Below are 6,833 nucleotides of genomic sequence, written 5' to 3'. Positions count from 1 at the left end.
TGTGTATTGTTTTGTTGGATTAATTAATTAAAAAAATACATATATATATTTTTTTTTAAATAAACATTTTTTTTTAAAAATCGATTTTTTAAAATGAGAATCGATTCTGAATTGCACAACGTGAGAATCGCGATTCAAATTCGAATCGATTATTTCCCACACCCCATATGTATATATATATAGCTCAGCTGCATTACATATATTTAATTTTTAAAGGCCTACTGAAAGCCACTACTAGCGACCACGCAGTCTGATAGTTTATATATCAATGATGAAATCTTAACATTGCAACACATGCCAATACGGCCGGGTTAACTTATAAAGCGACATTTTAAATTCCGGTTGAAAACGTCTATGTATGATGACGTATGCGCGTGACGTCAATGGTTGAAGCGGAAGTATTGGGACACATTGTATCCCAATACAAACAGCTCTGATTTCATCGCAAAATTCCACAGTATTCTGGACATCTGTGTTGGTGAATCTTTTGCAATTTGTTTAATGAACAATGGAGACTGCAAAGAAGAAAGCTGTAGGTGGGATCGGTGTATTAGCGGCTGGCTGCAGCAACACAACCAGGAGGTCTTTGAGTTGGATCGCAGACGCGCTATCCGACGCTAGCCGCCGACCGCATCGATGATCGGGTGAAGTCCTTCGTCGCGCCGTCGATCGCTGGAACGCAGATGAGCACGGGTGTTGATGAGCAGATGAGGGCTGGCGTAGGTGGAGAGCTAATGTTTTTAGCATAGCTCTGTCGAGGTCCGGTAGCTAAGTTAGCTTCAATGGCGTCCTTAGCAACAGCATTGCTAGGCTTCGCCAGGCGGTACAGCATTAACCGTGTAGTTACAGGTCCAGTGTTTGGTAGTATTTTTGATCTTCTGTCTATCCTTCCAGTCAGGGGCTTATTTTTTTTGTTTCTATCAGCATTTAAGCCCGATGCTATCACGTTAGCTCCGTAGCTAAAGTGCTTCGCCGATGTATTGTCGTGGGGATGAAAGTCACTGTGAATGTCCATTTCGCATTCTTGACTCTCATTTTCAAGAGGATATAGTATCCCAGGTGGTTTAAAATACAAATCCGTGATCCACAATAGAAAAAGGAGAAAGTGTGGAATCCAATGAGCCAGCTTTTACCTAAGTTACGGTCAGAGCGAAAAAAGATAGTCCTGCACTGCACTCTAGTCCGTCACTCTCATGTTCCTCATCCACAAATCTTTCATCCTCGCTCAAATTAATGGGGTAATCGTCGCTTTCTCGGTCCGAATCGCTCTCGCTGCTGGTGTAAACAATGGGGAAATGTGAGGAGCCTTTCAACCTCCGACGTCACGCTACTTCCGGTACAGGCAAGGCTTTTTTTTATCAGCGACCAAAAGTTGCAAACTTTATCGTCGATTTTCTCTACTAAATCCTTTCAGCAAAAATATGGCAATATCGCGAAATGATCAAGTATGACACATAGAATGGATCTGCTATCCCCGTTTAAATAAAAAAAATGTCATTTCAGTAGGCCTTTAAGAAACTATTTTTTGAAAACCTCTTAAGGCCATCTCCATGCAACCGGAAAGAGCTTTTCTGACCTTTGAAAAAGTTTCACGACAAATATTATACCGAATAACGCATTGCGAGAACCGGTTTGAATCGAGAATCGTGTTGACTCGAGAATCGATTCTGAATCGGGAATCGGATCGAATCGTTTGGTGCCCAAAGGTTCACACCGCTAATTTGTTTACCGCGTATTTGTATCGCTCCAAAACATGCATGGGATTTAATTCAGGTTTGAGTCGAAAAGCATAACAATTGTTCTAGGCGCACACGGAAAATGAGAATCAGGTCGGCCGGCCCTGCCAACACGGCTGTGCCTTATTTATTTTTCAAGGAGTTGGCAACCCTGGCTGTAAGCCCTCTGAACAAGTCACACACAGCCTTCACGCTGGCTAAATAGAAGTCCCAGTAATATCAGTCCAATGATGTTACCATTGGCTTTTTCCACCAGAGTTACACATTTTGGAGGGAAAAACTAGCCGATTAGATTCCTTACATTGTGAACCAGATCCCAGTAGTGTGACTGGTGGGGTGTTTCGGGTCAGGAGTATCAAATAACCCAATTACACAAGAAGAGCTCGTTAATAGAGCGAGTGATTTATGGCTGTGATAATGATGATCAATATGCCGAGGAATTGTTTCAATGGCGGGACACGTCCCATCAACTTGACAGGCGCCATCTGTCAACATCGCCAGTCAATTAACAGAAAGAGGACTTTAATTAACTCGGGGGAGGGGGGAAAAGATTACGTTTGGGGGAGTAAATCAACCGTTTAATATTTTCAAGCATAAACCACAAGCTAAATCCAACCGGCAGCACTTTATCATACAAATCTGCCTAAGTCGTCATGATTCATTAAATGACACCTCTCCACCTCGTTAGGTATGCAAACTTTAACGGGGAACTGCACTTTATTGGGAGACATTTTGCATATAATTCACAATCCTTATGTGAGACAAGAACACGCATGTTTTCTTCACGCATTCTAAGTCATAAAATACAGCAAGTAAGAGGTGGCTAAGGGGAGTACTCCATTCCGCCCATAAAACCCTCCAGTAAACGTCCAAAACCCACCATCAATACCGAATATTAACCACGTTTTAGCGATACTGTTATTACAAACGCTGACGTACACAAACTACTGTTAGCAGCACATTGAGCACAGAGAGCTAACTAGCTCATGCTGCTATACTAACATACTGAGCCGGCGGTTAGCTGCCGCATCGCCTCTGAGTTGGTAAAAGTTCATTCCAGACTAGAATTTGCAATTCCGATAGGAGTTGCGTGTGAATGCCCTATGTGTCGGTTAAAAAATGTGAGATATGAAGGGGTCTGTATATTGCCAATTTTCAAAGGGGGGGAAATTCCGGGTAATCAGGGAATTTTCGCAACCGGGGAACATGCTGGCTTGAATGTCCAGGGTGAGTTAAGTGTGTGGATGTTGGAACGATTCAAATCGGTTAACAAATGTGGGATATGGAGAGGTCTGTATATTGCCAATTTTCAATGGGGGAAAATTCCTGGTAATTAGGAATTATCCAAACTGGGAAACATTTTGGCTTGAATGTCCAGGGCGAGTGGAGTGTGCGGACGTTGGAACGATTCAAATCGGTTAACAAATGTGGGATATGGAGAGGTCTGTATATTTCCAATTTTCAATGAGGGAAAATTCCAGGTAATTAGGAATTATCCAAACTGGGAAACATGCTGGCTTGAATGTCCAGGGCGAGTGGAGTGTGCGGACGTTGGAACGGTTCGAATCGGTTGAGAAATGTGGGATATGGAGAGGTTTGTGTATTGCCCATTCATTTTCAATAGGGGGGAATTTCCTGGTAATTCCGGGTAAACAGGGAATTTTCGGCTTGGTTGTGTGGATGTTGGAACGTTTCAAATCGGATGAGAAATGTGGGATATGGAGTAGATTGTACATTTCCTAGTCATTGTCAATGGGGAGAAAATTACCGGAAATTCTGGGAAAACCGGGAATTTGGGGAAAGGGAAAACATGTTTTGCGTTCAATATACAGGAAGAGCAGTGTGGGTTGATGGTTGAAAGGTCGGAATCAAGTAAAAAAATAGCGCACGATTTTGAGAATTTAGGGCATTGTAGAACTATGAATACGTCCATTCAAGTGAATGGGAATTTCCTAGAAATTTGGGGATTTCGGGAAAAACTGGAATTTTTGAAAACATAGGTAATACAACAATTTTCCTGGTTGATATGATCGGTCTGGTGTTGGAATTTTTCTAAACGGTTGCAAAATGTTGACGTAGTAACAGTTTGAATTTAAATGGATTTTTCGGAATTCCTGGAATTTCGGGAAAACCGGGAATTTGTACCAAAAAAAACTGGTAGTTTTTTTGTCCCAATTAAGAAGAATGTTTTGAACGTGGAATGGTCAAAAACGGTTGAAAAATGTGGACTGTGAAAGTTTCCAAGGAAGAGGGGAAAATAGGGCTTTGGCAAACCGGGAATTCTGAGAATTCCTGGAATTTTTTTTACTTGGAAAATGGTTTTTTGATTGATCAAGGTGAGTGGAGTGTGTGGATGTTGGAACGGTTCAAATCGGATGAGAAATGTTAGATATGCAGTAGATTGTAGTTTTCCTTGTCATTGTCAATGGGGAGCAAATTACCGGAAATTCTGGGAAAACCGGGAATTTGGGGAAAGGGAAAACATGTTTTGCGTTCAATATACAGGAAGAGCAGTGTGGGTTGATGGCTGAAAGGTCGGAATCAAGTAAAACATAGTGAAAGATTTTGAGAATTTAGGGCATTGTAGAACTATGAATACGTCCATTCAAGTGAATGGGAATTTCCTAGATATTCGGGGATTTCGGGAAAAACTGGAATTTTTGAAAACATAGGTAATACAACAATTGTCCTAGATGATATGAATGGGCGGGTCTTAACATTTTTCAAAACGGTTGCAAAATGTTGACGTAGTAACAGTTTGAATTTAAATGGGTTTTTCGGAATTCATGTATATATTACATGTTATTATGAACATTACATATATACTTACATCATGTATATATTACATGTTACTATGAATGTTACTACATGACATATATACTTACATCATGTATATATTATATGTTATTATGAATGTTACTACATGACATATATACTTACATCATGTATATATTACATGTTACTATGAATGTTACTATATTACATATAGATTTACATTATTTATATTACATGTTATTATGAATGTTACTACATGACATTTATACTTACATCATGTATATGTTACATGTTATTATGAATGTTACTACATGACATATATTTACATCATGTATATATTACATGTTATTATGAATGTTACTACATGACATATATACTTACATCATGTATATATTACATGTTATTATGAATGTTACTACATGACATATATACTTACATCATGTATATATTACATGTTATTATGAATGTTACTACATTACATATATACTTACATCATGTATATGTTACATGTTATTATGAATGTTACTACATGACATAAATACTTACATCATGTATATGTTACATGTTATTATGAATATTACTACATGACATATATACTTACATCATGTATATATTACATGTTATTATGAATGTTACTACATGACATGTATATTTACATCATGTATATATTACATGTTATTATGAATGTTACTACATGACATATATACTTACATCATGTATATACTACATGTTATTATGAATGTTGCTACATTACATATATATTTACATCATGTATATATTACATGTTATTATGAATGTTACTACATGACATATACTTACATTATGTATATATCACATGTTATTATGAATGTTACTACATTACATATATACTTACATCATGTATATATTACATATTATGAATGTTACTACATTACATATATACGTACATCATGTATATATTACATGTTATTATAAATGTTACTACATGACATATATACTTACATCAAGTATATATTACATTATATTATGAATGTTACTACAATAGATATATAATTACGTCATGTATATATTACATGTTATTATGAATGTTACTACATTACATATATACTTACATCATGTATATATTACATGTAGTTATGAATGTTACTACATGACATATATACTTACATCATGTATATATTACATGTTATTATGAATATTACTACATGACAAATACTTACATTATGTATATATTACATGTTATTATGAATGTTACTACATTACATATATACTTACATCATGTATATATTACATGTTATTATAAATGGTACTACATGACATATATACTTACATCATGTATATATTACATGTTATTATGAATGTTACTACATGACAAATACTTACATTATGTATATATTACATGTTATTATGAATGTTACTACATTACATATATACTTACATCATGTATATATTACATGTTATTATGAATGTTACTACATTACATATATACTTACATCATGTATATATTACATGTTATTATGAATGTTACTACATGACATATACACTTACATCATGTATATATTACATGTTATTATGAATGTTACTACATGACATATATACTTACATCATGTATATATTACATGTTATTATGAATGTTACTACTTTACATATACACTTACATCATGTATATATTACATGTTATTATGAATGTTACTACATTACATATATACTTACATCATGTATATATTACATGTTATTATGAATGTTACTACATGACATATATACTTACATCATGTATATATTACATGTTATTATGAATGTTACTACATTACATATATACTTACATCATGTATATATTACATGTTATTATGAATGTTACTACATGACATATATACTTACATCATGTATATATTACATGTTATTATGAATGTTACTACATGACATATATACTTACATCATGTATATATTACATGTTATTATGAATGTTACTACATTACATATATACTTACATTATTTATATATTACATGTTATTATGAATGTTACTACTTTACATATATACTTACATCATGTATATATTACATTATATTATGAATTTTACTACAATACATATATAATTACGTCATGTATATATTACATGTTATTATGAATGTTACTACATGACATATACTTACATCATGTATATATTACATGTTATTATGAACATTACATATATACTTACATCATGCATATATTACATGTTATTATGAATGTTACTACATTAAATATATACTTACATCATGTATATATTACATGTTATTATGAATGTTACTACTTTACATATATACTTACATCATGCATATATTACATGTTATTATGAATGTTAC

The sequence above is a fragment of the Entelurus aequoreus genome, linkage group LG25 (genome assembly GCF_033978785.1).
Source record: "Entelurus aequoreus isolate RoL-2023_Sb linkage group LG25, RoL_Eaeq_v1.1, whole genome shotgun sequence".
Lineage (NCBI taxonomy): Eukaryota > Metazoa > Chordata > Actinopteri > Syngnathiformes > Syngnathidae > Entelurus > Entelurus aequoreus.
Note: the sequence above shows the minus strand (reverse complement) of the source record.